This window comes from Pithys albifrons, chromosome 8 (genome assembly GCF_047495875.1).
Source record: "Pithys albifrons albifrons isolate INPA30051 chromosome 8, PitAlb_v1, whole genome shotgun sequence".
Taxonomy (NCBI): domain Eukaryota; kingdom Metazoa; phylum Chordata; class Aves; order Passeriformes; family Thamnophilidae; genus Pithys; species Pithys albifrons.
The window spans coordinates 19,579,889-19,598,678 of record NC_092465.1 but is presented as its reverse complement, the minus strand read 5'-3'; the positions used below and the strand labels follow the sequence as shown (position 1 = coordinate 19,598,678).

The window sequence follows — 18,790 nt, the reverse complement described above, 5'->3', positions numbered from 1 at the left end:
GCCAGTACTAATTATTTTCAGTTGATAAAGATCATTCATTTATTCAAAATAAATAGGCATATTTACTGAATGGTTAATTAAACTGCTTTTTCATTTTAACTTTTTTTTTTCCTCCTATTTTTGCCATTCTGTATTAGTATTAGTATGCAAAACATCAGATTTTTTTTTTTTTGTGAGATAAGTATAAAAATAATGACTTGGGAAATCAGTTTATAGGCTCTCCTAGATATATAACAGGTGACCCTATAAATCTTACAAAAAATCTGGGAAAGGAATTAAAAAGACTATCATAGCTAGGTTTATTGTAGAGGAAAAGATGTCAAAGAGAAGTGAAAGACTAGTCAATGGCTACTAAGATTACTGTGACCTTGACCTATTCAATGTTCGTAGTTTAATTGTAGAAAGTTTTATGCTTAATTAGACTATATTTTTTTCAGTTATTTTCTAGGATAATGTATGTTGTTATATACCAGAAAGTGCATGTGAGTACAGAATTAGTGATATCTGACGTTGAGAATTCAGTGTTCACCTATCATTGCTGGAATAAATCATAATTTGGAGAAAAATCAGGTATGTTCTTGTAAATATGTAGAATAGTAAATATTGTAAAATACTAAGGAAAGGAGACACTGACACATCTTAACATCTAAACCACACAATTTCAGATGCTTGGAAATGGCACTACTTTTGGAATGCTCTTTACTTCAGTTTCAAGTTGTGTAAAGTATCATCTAAGAATAAAATAATATTTATAAATGTACTTCTGCCAATTTGAATATTGGCATCAGTTGGATGCCAGAAAATTTAGTCAACTAAAAGAGAAGACTATTCCTCTTTGACTAGTCGTCCAGTGATCTTAATTATGATATGACTGGGTGAAATAATAAAAAATATATGTAGAGTAAACTGAAGTCTTGAGCTGCTGGATAATACTTAAAGAAAGTAAAAGCTTTTCCTATCTGTTTCAAAATGGAGATCTGTGGTATTATTGGTTTTGATTACAGAAGTAGCACATGCATGGAAATGGCTGAAGTCTTCACAGGGAGTAAAGGACTCCTATATGGAATCCTCCTTGTCCCCTGTTTAGAACAGTATGTGTTATCAGGTCTAACACAGGGGTTTATTTTTTGGAGACTCTGAGCCACTGTTTACACATTTCAGCATGAATCACTTGTGCAGGTTGTTCATGAACACAAGGGATAAATTATTTTGAGAAAAGAAATAAAGGTCAAAGGAGGATGGAAAAAACCAAAAACCTGCACCTCAAGGCATTGTAGTTGTGTCTCCATCAGTGTTACCAGAGCATTTTAATGTTTCAGCAGATCCCAAATGGAATCTATCTTAGTATGAGAAAACCTCAAATAATGATTTATTTATGTGCAAGGCATCTTAAGAGCAAGGTGTCTAAAAAAATTCTCCTGTTTACTGAAGGTTGTTGGCAGGACTAATGCCTATGAGATACTGCTCCCTTCATTTCAGTATGGAATAGAAAGGACCCTGTGGAAAGAAACTCAGCTAGTAAGGATAATTTAGTGATAAGCATTGCAAACATCTACTGCTAGATCTCCCATAAAAGAAAAATTGCAGAACTTCTTTCATAGGCTTATAGTCTTCCATATGAACATGACTAGCATTATCTTCATAACACATGTGAAGCAAAAAGTCTCATTAAACTCTCAAAGATGCGTATTTTCATCTCTATCATGGGAGGGGTCATCTAGTCCATTCTTCTTTTCCAATCAGCTGCTTTGTTCTACAGCAATTTGCAAAACCCCACAATTTTTAAAAGATTTTTTTCAAACTGCGTTTACTTTATTTACTTTGATAGAATTTTTTAATCTTCTGGGGCATCAGAATAATTAATTTGCTAGTTGAGTGTGATATAAACTTGAGTTATTTTCCTACCACTGTCAAGCAATAGACATTAATACTCACCAATGCAGCTGGCTCAGAAATGGTCCTTCGCTGAGAGTCCAACATGCCAGCAATTTCTGTATCAATTTGTATTAGGATAGTCTTGAGTTGCCAACAGATGAGACGAAGTTCATGTACCGGAAAAATGCTTATAAGAATTATTATAAACTGAAAAATTCTGTGCCTCAATGGAAGAGCAAGTTGGTTGGTACCTGAGACAAGTAAACAGTTTTTGTACTCCAGACAAAATCTATGGCTCTCAGGTGCAATTTGAATGACAATAACTTAATGTTTGCAAAATATTACATAGTATTTACCTATCCTCATGGCAACAGACCATGATGAGGCAGTCATTGTTCTGCAGTTGGATATACAGTTTATAGGGAGAATTGTAGAAAAGAAGACTAGAAAAGCTTTAAAGGAATATCTAGTTTATCCTTTCACCCAAAGATGGAACCAGCTGTGTCAACTTGTCTAAGTTTGCCTCAACTGTAACATCAAGCAAAATGTATATCGCCTTTGTAAGGCTGGTGGTCAGGTTTGTTAATCTGTTCATTTAGGTAGTGTTTTCTACTCAATCTCTGTTGAGTTGGTTTACCTGTAGTTTACTGATGAACTTTGTTTTTCTTCCTGATGAAGTCAACTTTTGGTTACCTGTAGGCAGTTGGTCCTGGTGATGTATTAACAGTGCCATGGCTGTTCAGGCATCTGAGTTTTCCTTAGGTTTGGCTCCTTTGCTGTTTGGAGTGCCACAATAAACAGAATTGCTAAGTTTTTGCACCTTAATTAAACTTTCATTGTATGCCTCATGCAGGTTATATTTTCAATTCTTGATTAACCCAGGTCAAGTATGTAAAAAGATTTTTTTCTAAAGCTGGCACTTTCCTTTAACACTTGAAGAGGTTGGTATATATAGCTTTGTTGTAATAGGGATTTGTCACTGACCGTCTGCACCAATATGTGAAATAATAATTGGACAAAGATATTTTTAATGTTATTTTCTGAAGTGGTATAAATAAGTAGTGGGGGTTGGGGAAAAAAGTTGCTGATTTCAAATACATCAATAATTGTTTTAAAAAATCATTCTCAAATTATATTTCTTTTGCATTTCTTTTGTTTCCACATTATACTTAACTCAGGATATGCTAGTTGAAGGTCTTATTACTGATCTGCCTTTTATATGAAATGCTTCTGATATTTTCCTGTCTTTTTCTCCTTTACTTTTCCTTTTTTTTTTCAATTTTCAAGAAAACAAAAAGAAAAGCATTCAACAAGGGACAAGAAAAAACATATTTCAAAACCCAGTGACAATAAACCATTTTTTTTATTTGAACAAATATGGTAGAAAACTCATTGTATGTTCATCTTTGAAAGAAAAGTCATAATTTACATACATTTTGTAAGCAAAAAGTTGAAATATTTTTACCATTTCACATTCACCTTGATTTTCCCATTTCACATCAGAGCTCAAGTTGTGTTTACTCTGCTAACATAATTAAGACTAACAGTCCCTGCACCTAACCCAACTCCTGTAAAACCCAGTCAGTGTTCCACATTGAGACTAAAACTTTTTGTGACTTGTCTTTTATTGTTACCATGGGGTTTGTGGCTAGTTGCATTTCCTCTTGATTATGCCTAATCAAGCTGTCTCAAATATAAGTAGAAAACTTTAGATGCTCCATCTTAGTGAAACCTTTGCCTTCTGTTGTAAGGAGAAACTATATCAATCTACGTATTTATTCGAGAACAATTTCTATATGCATTATCAGTATTTAAAGCTATTTACTATTGAAGTATTAAAATTAAATAACTGGAATACAAGCCATATGCAGTAATTTCAATTAACATAAAGTGCTTTTTGTAAACAAGATTGTGTAGGTTTCTAACAGCTGGTTGAGCCTGCATACGTCTTTCTCCTGTTGTGCCCTTCATAGAGGAAGTGCTGATTTGACCCAAACAATAATAAACTGAAATATACCAAACCTTCTCTCTCTCAAAAAAAAAAAAAAAAAGCGCAAAGAATTGTTGTAAAATCTTCACAACCAGGACTGTGTCTTACCCATCATTTTCTTGAAAAATCACATCTGGAATACAAGCACTTTAACGTCTGTAACACCATGGAAAACAGGTACAAAAGGCTTATTTTCCAGCAACTAAACTTCATGCACTAAGATTTATTTGAGGGGATAGCACTTCTCTTTGGAAATTAATCCCAGCTTTTTTCTTATACCAGAGCTTTTCTCCTACTCACCACAGTAAGTCACCCAGACGCTTGCAGAGGAGCGTGTCTCGTTCCGGCCGTGCTGCTGCTCTGTCAGCTGTGGCTGTGCAGTCCTGGGGCAGCGAGGCAGGAGAGCTGAGAGCAGGTACAGCCTCAGGTGTGGCTGTGCAGTCCTGGGGCAGCGAGGCAGGAGCGCTGAAAGCAAGTACAGCCGCAGTCTCAGCGCTCGCCGTCTGGCTCCAATTCGTGACACCCTCGCTCCTTCCGGTCATTCGTTCCAGGGGAGGAATGACACCAGCATTTCTGAGCTGTTCTTGTGTTTTCTCCCAGAACAGGCAGGGAGAGCAGACTTCGTGATCTCCATGCTAACTACCAGCCTGCCTGCTGCCAGTTCTCCCCACTTCTGCCAGTGATGACATTCAGCTTGCTCCTCCACACAGGATACAGCGCTGCTTCCTCATTATGTAAGGCAGTCTAGGTCAAGTGTAGGAGAGACGCTGCTGGCCCGAGCAAGCTAGTGGATTGCTCCCTCAGCTTCATGGGGTCTGGAAGCTGGAGCCTGATCTTTGCTGCATCTTCTTTGGTGAGTGTTTTTGCTTGATTTAAATGGTTCCTGTGCTGTTTTTCTATGCAGATAGCTGTCAGCCATGCTGTGAAATGCAGAGATAATTTGCTAGGTGAAACCAGCTCTGTCAGCATGATTGAATTAACAGAGTAGTAGATATTTTAGACATCTCAGCTTTGAGACACTTTTAAAATAAATAAATAAATAATAATTTGAGTTTGTTTAACAAACACCATTTCTAACCATATGGGGATTAGTATTAATTTGGCTGATTTAGCAGTGAATTAAATCCATTTGCTTGAAAATGGTGTGGGAAAGCATTATTGGATATTGCTATTAACTCTGAGAGGTTTACTGCAGTTCTTGGCTGTTGCATTGTTTTAGCTTTGGAAATTGCAGACATGCTTCTTCTATTACACTAAACAAAATAATCAAAAAGGTATTTAATTGTCTTTTAATCTATGTTTTTTTTTCTGAAGTAGCACTTAAATTCAGGGTTCTATTTGCTATTTACTGCATGAATGTGTGAATCTATGTGCTTCTGAGATATGTAAGGTGAATACTGCAGATAAAATTGCATTTAGTGACTGCTCTGCAGAATGCCAGAACAGTACATATGAGCTAGATTTGTATGAGAGGGTAGCTTTTTTCTTGCGCCATGTAGAATTCAAACATGTTTTTTGTATTTAAACCCTGCTGAAAATCAGTCTGTAACAAAGCACAGAACAGGTTTGTCCTTAGAGGAGTTATACATACTTGATATCGTCAGGTGCTGGAATGTCTGGCTATACTGGAATGCAGCAGAAGAGGCCCGGGAAAGTAACAGCATAGCACTGATACTGCAGTATCATGTAGGGAATTTCAACAAGGCTAGCTGCCCTGCTAAGGACAATTATTGTCTCATAAATCTGAAAATATTTTTAATGCATTTCAGAAATTAATTGGAAGACTTGTCTTTATGTGCAGTACCTTGGACAGCAACTTTTTGTGTTCTCTTGTACTGTGCCTCTGCATAGTAGTCAGCAATTTTTGAAAATAATACAATTTTAAGATACATTAATGAATTCAAAAATACAGGGAAACTCATAGTAAAAAAAAAAGAGAGAGAGAGAAAGAAACTTTGGTCAGCATTGTATCACTGCATTATATTTAACTACTTACTACCTTTTAATTTCCTTTCACTTAATATTAACTTAAAAATAGTGGTATTTGTATTAAATTATGTTAATGAGTATCAAAACAGAAAATTAAAAATGCAGAATTATTGACTATTTACAATATGGCATTTATAGAATTTGCATGTCTAATAGGTAACTGCTTGCTTTAAAAGTATCAAAGTCCCTTCCTTAAGTCAAAATAAGACTGGACTCTAATATAAGTTTATGTATTAATATCAGATTAAAACTAATTTTGATGGGAAGAATGGAAGCCTTTTAAATGTGGTTTTCCTCCTCACAAGAAATTAGTTTTTCTTCACATTGTTCTAGAAATAACTCATAGAATTTAGTTTCAACACTTTTTCTGAAATGAGATGAATAGTTTTAGCCTTTTCTTATAATGTTTAAAATGTTTCCCTCTCTGGAAAAGAACTGCCAAGAAGTCAGTTTTCTCTTCATCATGGCCTCACCTTACCGTTTACTATTTTTTTTTTAAATGACAGTCCTATAAATCTATGCTGTGATTTAGTAGAAATACCAGGCTGGTTCCTTCACTAATTACATTGTATAAGTTAGGTTCAAGAAAATGTAACTAATTTTTGGTATCTCAATAACATTCCTGTTGCAATGCAGTATATCACATTGTATAATATTTTATAGATACTATTTCATGCTTCAAAACACAGAAGTATGCCTTTCAAACAAATAATAGAATAGTATAGGAACTCAGAAGAAAACTGTCAGGTACTGTGCATTATTATAATGATGTACTTCACATTCTTTGTTTCTTGCTGCATGAAGTGTTCTAAAATAGTTATGCTATTATGTATGAGTACACTGTGTTCCATCCCATTTCAAGTGTGGGTGCTTGAGGTATTTTCTTACAGGCTCAAGAAGTATTAATAACCTATCTATTCAATTAGAAGGGGGGGAAAAAAAGACTTACTGTCTTTAAATGTATAGTGATTTTCTGGAAGTGTTAGTTTTATTTTTGCATCATGGTTCATAGCAGGACACTCTACTTCACAGTAGACCAAGCTGCAGGTACTAAAGTAGGATATAAAGCTTTAGAAAATGGTAGTTCCTATGTGTATTTCTATATCCTGGTATATCACTTTGGGTCTGAGAAATTGAATCTGAGTCGTAAGGTATGTTTTGAACCCACTACAATGCAGCATATTGACTGTTAATGGTCAGTGTCTCCTCCTGGTAACTTTCAGTGGTTTACTGGAGATATCCAATCCATGGACATCAGTAGCTTGCTTTAAATATTCTGTATATTTTCTCAAATCAAAATATGCAGCTTGAGTTTCTGACAAACTTTTCACTTTTCCTCACAGCACTAGAGTTTTCTGTACTGGAAGGGAGTTACTTTGTTATCTTTATAGTCATGAAAATGACACTAAAACTGAGGAGCATGGAAAAATATGAAAGTGTGTGAAATAGTTATTTTAGAAGAATTTCTTTAGCAGAAAATATGGTGTGACCAGTTTTTGTAATCCATAATGTTTAAAAATATAGGAGAATACAGTAGATCATTATTTTCTATAACGATTTTTACATCTCAGATTTTATCTGCCTATTTTGAGTAGTTGAGATATATATTGTGCTTACAATCATATGCTAAGTTAGTGCTAAATTGAAAAATAAAGATTACAAAGATTAAGTTTACTTCATGTAACATCTTAACTGTAAGACTGAATAGTGTAGTTGTCAAGATTTCCAGATAAGTTTGGGTTCACAAATGCAGATCTTGCACTGTCCAGAACAGTCAACTTTTATTTGCATCTAGTACACAGAAACATTGCAAATATGACAAAAATCTATTGCTGTAGAAATGGGCTTTATCTATTCTGAAGATACATGTTTAGAAGCTGGCAGATGTTACTCTTCCTTTTATTCAAAGGTTTTCCTTACTTTTCCTTGAAACTGGTTGGATGCAGTCTTCTGTTCTATATTGCTACAGTTTGTCTCATTTTTCCAGGTTCTGGTTCTCCTTTATGACGTTTTTTCATCCTTAGCTGCCTGTGTAGCACATCTGTGACTGCAGTACATTTGGTTCACAAGTTTAGAAAGAGAAAATGTCCCCTGGATTATCATGTTCACCTGCTTGTCTGTGGAAGATCTTGGTTGGCTCATTCCTTATATAATTGATTAATTACTCCCTTAGCTCTTTTCCACACCCACTTTAATTCATAGAATTCATTCCTAGAATGCCAGAAGGAGATACTGTAGAGAATCAAGGGAGTTTTCTTAATGTTTTGATAAATAAAATGTACCTCAGGCACTGTCATTAAATATATGTGTGCATATATATATATATTGCTCTTAACACTTTAGTAATTGTGTATGTAGAACATACTACTCTGCATTGTTGCTTCTGTGGTTGCTGCCATGGCTGAACGTCTCAGCTTCTAAGGTTAATTTTAAAGGTTTCTCTAGATTTTATGCAACTATATTTACAGCAAAAATGCTGTAACAGGATGGTGGAAAAAGGGACTACATTCTCTTTTTGTTCAGTTGCAATTCATTATAAATTCCTTTCAGAAAGGGGACTGTGCTGCAGAGGATCACCAGAGAAGGACTCCCAGATGAATCCTTTCATGTGCTGGAGAAAACCAGAATCTCACAATGCCTGGTGATCACAAGGCTCTTGAGCCAAAAACTTACCGGAATGTTCTCGCCAATGCTCTTAAACATTTACACAGGATTCCTGAGGCAGAGCCAAGAGTAGGACTGGTCAAAATTTATATGAGACCAAGTGAACCACAGATCTCCATTAACACAAAGTTACCAGGTCTGCAGAATCTGAAATCTGCAAGATTGCAAGCTCACAGCTGCAATGGAAAGTTTGCCTGGCAACTGTGTCCCTGCTGTGCCTTTGGGCCTCTTGGATGGTTCCTTCAGCCCGTGCCCATTAAGATGATTTATTCTTGGGCACTCAGGAAGGGAGTTGTCACCACACTTGCAGAAAGAAGTGCTCAAAATTTTCCAAACAAAATGCAATCAGTATCATAGACTTGCTTGGATGTGAAAATTATTTGACTAGCTATTACCAGTGTTCTATTTGTTTAGAGACAGTAAAAAAGGCAGGTTGGATTTTGGAGAGGAGAGGGAAGGGAGACATGTCTTATTTACTAAGTTTTCATCTATCTTAGAATTGGGGCAGCTGTGATTAACAAGTCTACCTTTTTCATTTTCTTCAGTCGTGGTGCAATGAATAATGTAAGAATTTTTGGGATATAGCTTTTCAGCAGTTGGAAAGAAGTTGCTGTAGTGTTGATGAAGTCTTCTCTCTCAAACCCTGTATCAGATGACAGTCTGGTTAAAGAAACCACCAAAGAAGCTTGTTAAGATAACCAGAGGCGCTATCAATTTTCCTGACAATGTAAGCTGGTGGCACTGAATTTGAGCACCTGGTTATACCACTGTGACCAGTGAAAATGGAGCCATGAGAAATACTGCTTTAAAAAAAAAGCTTTTGTATTCTATTTATTATACTTGGAGATTTCTCAAAGTCAGTGGTCATATTAAGCATCTTATGCTGAATCTCTACTGATGCTTAAAGAAGGGAATTTTGGTTCATTCATTCCTGGTTTATTGTTTAATTTTGTGGTGTTTCTGTCATTTCAAAATGCAATGTTTTAGAGGAGCTATGGCTGAACATGTCAAACATGCCCAGATTGTAGCAAAGCCTGGAGGAGCTTGTATTAAAATTTCAAGCTGAGGAGCAAATATTCTACCTTTTTTCTCAGTGATAAATCTGTGTTTATAAACACCAGAAAATTAATCATTTCCAGAAACATCCCTCATTAACAGAAAGATTTCTGTGAAGGACCAGTTTGCATCAGCAATAGTATCTGAACATCTGTTTAGTATTTAAAATTTTGGGGATGATTCTGAGTCAGATGTGTTACTAGTGTTACAAAGTAATTTGTCACCTGTAAATGCCCTTCATGACCCCAAAGAACTGCAAATATATGAAAAAAGACAAATCAGCCTTTAGAATTATACCTAAGAAAGCATCAAACAGTTGAAAAGGGTGTTATCAGCTGATAATAACAAGATAATGGTTTAAAGAAACATTTTTCTACCTGAAGGTCATAGACTTGAACTCCGTTTGGCTCATGGGGATGTGCCTGAGCAGCCAACCAGAAATGCCAGCAGAAAAGCTTAATTTCAAAACTGGTGATCATGACAGAAGTGAAAGATGAAAGCAAGTGAAGTCTTTTTAAATCAGAGCTCAGGCATATTCAAAGGATACAGGTTGCATGATTGTGTCCGGTTTGGTCTTGCTTTTTCTATGTCAGTATTTGAGTATTAGTATTTGGATCTATTATGGTGTATTTTAACTAAATATTTAGTGTCCTAAGCTTTCCTTGCTGTGTCCTTTTAATCACTGCAATATTTGAAGAGAAAATATTTTAAAATTTGTGAGATTAGATTTCATTGTTAGAACAATTCATGACATTTTGTATTGATAAACGCTTGAAAATGAGGTGTTATACTGAGAGATTTCAAGTGCTTCTTGTGAAGGGACAAGCATGTCAGGTCACCACTGGGAGGTGGAGAAATTCAGATTCACATAGCTTGGCTTCAAGGAAAATTTAAGCACTGAAAACCTCATGATGTAAAAATATCAAAAAAACAGTATCAGAACAATACCAGGATTGAAACTAGGGCATCATTAAAGCTGCCTGTGGTCACTGAATCAGAGATGAATGTTAAGTATATGTTATATCATACAGATTTTAGACTTCCTGCATGCAGGTATAAATTAGATTTATTTTCTTATGGTATTAAATAATGAAAGAAATGCAGTATTACTTTTGGCCCTTCTTCCATGCACCTCTCACCTTCCCAGTCCCTGCCCCCTTCCTTCCTTTCCTATCACACCGCACCCCTCCCCTCCAGCACGGAGGACACGGGGGTTTGCACAAGTGTTTGCTCGTGGCCACCTCCACTTTTTTTTTTTTGTCAATAAAGCAAAGTGAGAAATATCTAATGCTGCCTGATTTAGCTCAAACTGAGGCTGAGCCAATGCAGATGGAGTTCATTGTGTTAGCAGTTACTGTTACTTAGCAGTGTGAATTTTAAAAAGGAGCATTTTTTGTCTGGGCTCCAGCTTTGGCCGCACAGCTGCCGTCTGAATGCAGGGGGATGTATAGAGCTGACGTGGCAAGTGTGGCCCGCGCGCCGGGATCAGCGGCACAGGCTGCAAGGGGTGGGCACGTCACGGAACTCGGGCGCAGGAGCCCTTTTGCCTTTTTTGTGGTTGAAGCCCTGACTGGGGGCGTTGAATCTCCCACCGCTGCTCAGCGGGGAGGTGTAAAACGAGGGAAGGACGGGTAGCCCTGAGCTCTGGCGTGCCAAGGGCTGACCTGCAAAGGTATCTGGTGCTTTCGTAACAGCCAACACTTACTCAAACTATTTCTTTCGCACGTTTCAGAGACAAGTAATTAACAGAAAAGAAATGAAAATTACTGAAAACTGTAGCTTGTTTAACACTGGGTAAAGAAATCTACTCAGCGCAACCCGTGCCCTTTGTTCCTCGCTGAAGGAAAACGGGGTTGCAGATTTTCAGACTCGCGTTAAATCAGAAAATCGCCTAAAAAGCGATCCTTAACAGCCAGTTCTTTGCTTATGCCGATAGATGGGGCTGTTCTTTAAGGTATCTCCCCCCTTAAATTTTTCTTTCTTCACCCTCCTCCCATCCCCCCTCTTTTTTTTTTTTTTTGTCTGCTATTTGCTGATTTGTATTAGGTACCACAGAGTGAGCCTCAGAACAGGAAGCTGAGAATGAAGCGGAGAGGATACTGCAGAGGTCTTTTTTTTATCCTTTCCCTTCTCAATGGGAATGCAGCAATTTATAAACACTTTCTAATATTTTGGAACTGAGAATCTAAAAAAGTTTGTTAGCATTTCAAGTATTTCATCATGACTATTTCTTCGTGGTTTTTAAATTTTTGTATTCTTCATAACATACTTGAAATTCCCATGTTATCAGGTAAGCCAGAAGGATGTTAAATCCTAGACCTTTGTGTATTTATGTGAGCTCTCAGCCTGTATCCCCCCCACACCTTTTTTATTTTTAAAATAGTTTCTGAATGCTTGCTTCATAGTTATTGTTAAACATATAATTAAGGAGAGAATAAAATTTTGGTGCTTTTAAAAATTTTTCAAAGGCTGCAGTCAGTTCTTTTTGGCATGTCAGCATTTTGTTATGTTTGTTGGATTTCAGTGGCCTTGTATTTTGGGGTGTTCGCCATTTTGTTGTGGGGTAATTTTTAAAAAATTATTAAGTATTTTTCCCGAAACTGTTTAGAAGGTAAAAGAGGTCATATTATCCCTTCACATAGAAAACACATTAAGGACTAAAGCAAGCATTGCAGGAGTGTACAGTTTTCCATCCTATAGAGAAGCTCTGCTTAAAGGCTAAATGCTTCACAGAAAGGTTTTACCAAGGGAAGAAAGGCATCCTTTTCTCTCTCTCGCCCTCTGCCCTCACTCTTTCTGATCAGGTACACTGCTAGAAGCTCTTACTTTCATTTACTGACCAGGACTGGTTTTAATACTGTAGATATAACTCGGTTCATAATCTGGACCGTCTTGCTTTTTCAAACAGCACGAGAAATTTGCCAGGTGGACATCAGGCTCTTTCAGCGTCTTTTCTAAAATGGATTTCTCCTCTGCTGCTTGTCTGAGGTATGTGCTTAAAAGAATCCCACTGAAATAATTTACCTGGGATTGAGCTGTTTGTTCAAGGCACCCATCTTCCATCTCCACTTTGGAAAAGGTGTTGTTAATCATTCAGCTGTATTTGAAAATGGGTTGGTGTATTTCTATTGCTATTGAAGGCCTGTTCAGCTGTACTTTTTCCAGAAATGCTTATTTTATGGTTATGACATCAAACTCCTGAGCTGTATTGGTTGATGTTAATGCTGCATGCTTGAAGTGCACCTAGTTTGCTATTGTGATTTTCAGGCTTGACCGCTGTGTTGATATAAAGTACAAAGGATAAAAGGCAGTTCTAAAAATTACTCTCAGATCTAAGGAGAACCAATAACAGGATGATTGCTGTCAACACTGACACCCTGATAGTCTATTCTGTTGAGCCTGGTTTGTGTGATCTTGAACATTTGCTGAAGTATTTAGACAAAGGAAAGCAAGTTGGAGACAAACAGCCTCAAACTGGTTGTCCTCAGTTTGCCAGAAAGTTTTCATTATTTTAAAGGAAGTATAAAGGGGGGAGAAGGGGGCGGGACAGAGAATTAGGGGAATTAAAAACTTGTACAAAGCACAGTCTTATCGGTACAATTCTAGTGAGATTCTAGGAAAACAACAGCTATTTGCATAACATCTTACATCAGAAAGAAATAATTTTAAAAGTCTTTGATGACTTACAGGAAAATTATATAGATAAATGTATATAATGAAATCATATATCTTATCAGCTGTTTGAAATGATACTTTATATCAGGACAAGGGTAGTTTATTATTGATCACTGAAATCTATGTTGAAATTGTACTATTGGAACCTATACTTGCTTTGAAGTTTCAGAAATTGTAAATGTCAACAACTGAGATAACTGAGAAGCTAAAATCAATTACAGATTATTTCATTCTTAAAATGAAGGTGGCCTTGAGCTAGAAAAGCTTCAGAATGTCTATGAATACGACTCTTCAATGTACTACCCCAATGCCAAGCAGTTTGAAAGACAGCTGATTATTGACATTAAGGATGGCATCACTGCTCCTATCCACATTACTCTACATCCTTCCAACATGTGAATTCTATTGTTAGAGTTTCGTACATTAATGACAGAACCTGATATATTTAAGGGACAAACCCACAAAGCTTAGCACTGAATTTTGATCCTTAAATAATATTTTTTAAATCCTTCTATAAAATTTTTGGCTACCTGAAATGTGTGAATGTTCTCCTGCTCTTGGTTATGAGAAATAGTCTAATCAACAGAAGTGGGTACTTCTTCACAAATTTTTTTTAAAGAGGCAGAAAGCTTGATCTTATTTGTAAGTGTGCCTTTAGAATTGTGTTATTCTTCTGGATTAATATATTTCATCTTATTAATTTTCTGAGCTCCAGTGCCAGCTCACCTGTGGAAACACTTAGTGGATCTTTTGGGCTAAATATCACAAAAAGAACTGTTGATTTTTTTCCAATAACATGCTCTATCTTCTTTTTCTCCATTGATAACAGCTGATATATGTGGGAGGCAGTGGGATTCCACCAGTGTCCTGTATTTGACCTGCAGACTTTCTATTGGTGCCAAAATGAGTACAGCAGAAGACGAACCAAATTAAAAATTGAACAAAATATATTCCCACTTGTAAGCTGAGACAACCAATGTTATGGTGACACTATGACATACTAGATGAGGAATACTGGGAGGCTTTTTTTAGCATAATATTTTAGAGCTCTTAAGAGGTCACATTGCTCCAAGAGAAAAAAAAATCATAAAGTTGAAATATCCTAAAATGTGAACAAAACAACCTTTGAGTAAATTTTAGCCATTCAAAGGTACAACTGATCTTTCTGACTGACGTAATTTTTGTAGGGAAATGGGGAATGTCATGCAACTTCAGGGTTTTTTTCCAAAGCTCAGTAGTTCTGGTACGTTATTTCCATTTTTCTGGTTGTGGTTTTATTCTTTGCAGATTCCTATCCAAAAAACATAGAGAAGTTGGATGGAAACAACTGAAAGTTTGTTATGGGTGAAGTATTTAGTTAAATGAGAGATGTGGACTTTGAAATCTTCACTCTTTCCATACTGGAGTTAGTCCAGCTTTTGTAAAATGTACCAATTTCTTTTTATTCAATATTACTGGTATTCACTGAAAAAATCACTGTGATGGCCTACTGAATACACAGGTGTACGGTGTTTTTAGGCTTGTTGTCTTTTATTCATTCTTGTGTTATCATTTCTGTCTCTTCCACTGCCACCAGTGTGTGTGGTTCCAGGTCCCTTTTCACCCTCTTCCAAAATGCTCTGATAAAAAAAAAAAATATTTTGCACTTGCTTAAAAAATTCTGGGTAGCAACCTTCCCTGCCATAATAAATATTACTTGAAAATCCACAATTCTGATTCAACCACCATGCTATTTATTGTAGTCATTTATCAGCCTCAGAAACTCTCAACTTCCTCTTTCTACTAGAAAATTCTCCTTATGTTGCATTTTCAGAATGCAAGTTTTCATTGCTTTCCGTGTTGGCAGTATCCAGTGGATCTCTAACCTTCCAGTGCTATATTTTTTATATTAATTTCTTCTTTTTATTAATTTCCTCTTTTTTCACAAGTCTCTGAGAAAAAAAGAAAAGGACATAGCCCATCTGGGTCTCAGAAACATCCAGCTCAGTTCAAGCTTTCGAGCTCTATCCCATCTCATTCCCTCTCATTTGGTAATTTACATCAGTACCTTGTAAACATGCAGACCAATCTTCCTCATCTTTCTTACTCCTTAAACAGATTCTCTAATTTTCTTCCAACACTGGCTTTTAAAGTTACTTTATAATACAATTCAAAACACTGAAGATCATCTTCCTGGTTGAAAAAAACAAAACAAAACAAAAACCAACACCAAAACCAAAAAAAACCCCCAAATCCTGTCAGGGTCAGAAAAAACCCCCAAAAACCTAGGAATAAATGTAGTGTGTGTGACTCAGAGTTTGTTTAACAGTGACATTGGTCCAAGATGACAGCACTAAATAGCAACCACAGTATTGTTTAACTGAAATCGTATGTCTGAAGGAAACTTTCAAATGCTTGGTTATTTAAGTGCCTTTTAAGCCAATAACCATGTTCTAGGTGTATGTGCCTGCAAGTCTACCACCCTCTTATTCCTCTCCATACTCCCTTTTCTCCTTAGTCCTTAATGGTTTTTCATTCAAAGTAAGACCTTTAATTTTCTTTATTTAGAGTGTCTAACCTCTTTGTTTGAAATTATTGTTGAATTTGTTTGCTAAAAGGAAATCGCTACGGAGGTATTTCCGAATGTAGACGGTAGGTGCCCCTCTTGGGAATGGCACAGCAGGGCTCTTTCAGTAGCTTTGCAGGATTCCTGGAATAGGTCTACAACACCTGAAATCAGCAGTGAAGTGACTGGTGGATCACTGGAAGCAGAATGCTGAAGATGACCTCTGCTCTGTGTCCACATGGGTGGGACAGGAAGTGAAGACTGAAGAAATGGGCTCACTGAGATGAGATGTGGGGACAATATTTTAGTAGACAGAATAGTGGAGAGCTGAAATAGTGTCAGAGTAATCTGAAATTTGTCCTGAAGGTCTGTAGGAAGAGGTTAGTTGAAACATCTGTTGGGAAATAGGTATAGCAACCTTGCCTTGGGCAGCAAGGTGAACTAGGTGGCCTCTGATCTTTTTTCCAACCCAATTTTTCAGTGAGTCTACAAAAAGAAGTAGATATCTGAGGTGAAATAGATTTTAAAAAGAAGTGTATAATAAATTATATAGGGTTGAAAGTAGACCTACTAAGAGCTAACTTCATTAGGATTGCCTAAAAGTATATAAAGATCCCCTGAAAATATTTATCTTATGGTATATACACTCTACAACTCTTCAAATACATCCAGAATGAACAGAAAACAGATTCTAAAAAGTGACTTAATTTCTTAGTGTTTCTTTTAGATTAAATAGTCTTTACTGGTTAGCCATAACAAGTGTGTGAATAAAAGGGGCAGGGAAAGGATATTTAGTAAATCTGATCAAATTTGCTTATTGTCAGGAGAATACTACATACTTAATTAAAAAGATTTTTAACCTCATAGTTTTTCTTTGTAGAGAACTAGAACACTTCAGAATCTGATTAAATAAAGTGAGTGTACCAGAGCCACTTCAAAGTTTTATCTTTAGTGTTTATATTCAATATTTGTATTCACAGCTAAGAAAACCAATCTGATAATATTTATTCTCTAAAATTAAACCCTAAATACTGCCAAATATATAATCTGAAATGTGAAGTGATACATAAAGACAGAGAACTATGCAAAGCTCCATACTGCCTACATTAACAATGCTTGATTGAAAAAGAAGTTATCCAACAATTTAATTTTTTTCCTTAAACACTAACTGTGTGATCCAAGTGTAATCTAGAAACATTGCATCTGAGTATTTTTGCCTTCAGGTTGACTTGTTTTCTCTTTACACACACTGGGAGAGATAAACCAGAAAGGATGATCCTTTATTATTTTTTCAGGACTTCATATTGTCTCAAAAAATTTTATTACAAATCAGCTACTGTGAATTAATAAAATGTTTTATCTGAAACAAAAATTTTCACTGCAAGGAAAATTATATATTCTAATACAGTTTTTTCTTACTCATTTTGCTCAGTCTAAGACCAAGACTAAGTGGCATTGAGATATCCTGTATCTATCTTTACCAATCAGGTGGCTGTTTGCACCCTGTCGACAGGACATGCCTCCTGCTGTGAGCTAAGTCTAGTCATGTTCCCAAACTCCTTGGGCAACCACTAACTAAAATGAGTGAAAATTGCACCAGGATTAGCTCTTTTTAGCAAGAGAGGTGATTATGTCCCTGGATCCAGAAGTATTTCTTGCCACAGATTAATGCATTGGTCTGTAAGCTACAGAGCAAATAAAATAAATATTGTTCATGTAAATGTATATAATGCAAAATCTATATACTAACCTAGGATGAAATAATAGTTTATTGAGAATTTTTTTTTTTTTTTTTAGAATATGGTTTTAGAATAAGCTAAATTAATCCACAAACTAGTGTAGCGTGTTAGTCACGTGGATACAACAGAGCCTGAGATCAGCTCCCTTGGTCAGAGCCTGGTGCTGGAAACACCAGGGTTGTGCATCCAATCCCTGTATGGGCCATTCACTTAATGTTGGACTTGGTGATCCTTGTGGGTCCCTTCCGGCTGAGAATATTCTGTGAAAATATTGCAGCTTCTGAATTAACAATTGCAAAGAAACAGCACAATACTTTCCTAAGTGTCCTTTAGGAACAGCTATTTTTCGAAAAAAAATAAAATTAAAAGCTTCTTTTTCTTCCATGAACATCAATGTTATGGAGGGACACATCTTCAGACAGATTGTTTAACTTTAATGCTAATTAAAAATGTTAATTATAGCATAGAAGATTGTTAATAAATACTTACAAGAAATGCAGAAGCAATTTAGAAAGTATCTTGCTAAATCAGATGCCAAACTGAACTTAATTAAAAAAAATTGTTTTATTTCCTTGTAATAATCATGAATACTTATCTGAAAACCAGTGTGCACGAGTTGTTAAAATTACATTTCTATTTAATGGCAGAATAAACTGTTTTTGTTTTAACAAATGATGGGTAAGACATATATATAAATATTAGGGACTGAGAAAAGAAATATATATATAATATACTTAAATCTACTGCAAAGTAGAAAACCCTATAGCACTGTTTTCTGGGGCCGTGGAGCTTTGTAAAACTATATTTACTGGCATGCCTAGATGAAGAAGGCTTGTCAGATGTTATTTCAGGATGTTGCTATCTGCTTTTGATTGGTAAATATAAAATTGCCTGCAACATTTTATGGAAGTAAAATTTACACCCATCTGGGATAATATCTGTTGGGAAAATTTAGCAAAATTTCTTTATTCTAATACAACAGCCAATCTCTACCTCAGCCAGTCTATGAGTCTGTAATACAAAACCACATCCTAAGAGTGCCCAGTGAAGGTTTTCACCAGCCTGTTTATTTCTAATAAGGAAAAACTAAGCACCAAAAAAACAAAAATGAGAACATAAATTGTAAAATATGTTTTAAATATATAAATTATAAAAATATTTCTTTTACTTGAAAATATTAATGAAAATCTGGAAATGCTAATGCAGTGTTGCATCACCAGGTATGAGGAGTGTACCTGCTCGGAAGTAAAAGACTGC

At 36.0% G+C, this 18,790-nt stretch overlaps 1 protein-coding gene across 1 annotated transcript in view; it reads left to right on the top strand.

Annotated features, from left to right (window-relative positions):
• The first annotated feature begins 4,316 nt into the window (after window positions 1-4,316).
• LOC139674848 (sodium channel protein type 1 subunit alpha-like) overlaps window positions 4,317-18,790 on the top strand; it is a 96,554-nt gene continuing 82,080 nt past the window's right edge. The window contains 1 exon segment of the mRNA XM_071561698.1: window positions 4,317-4,718. The gene's annotated coding sequence lies outside the window, so the exon portion shown is untranslated.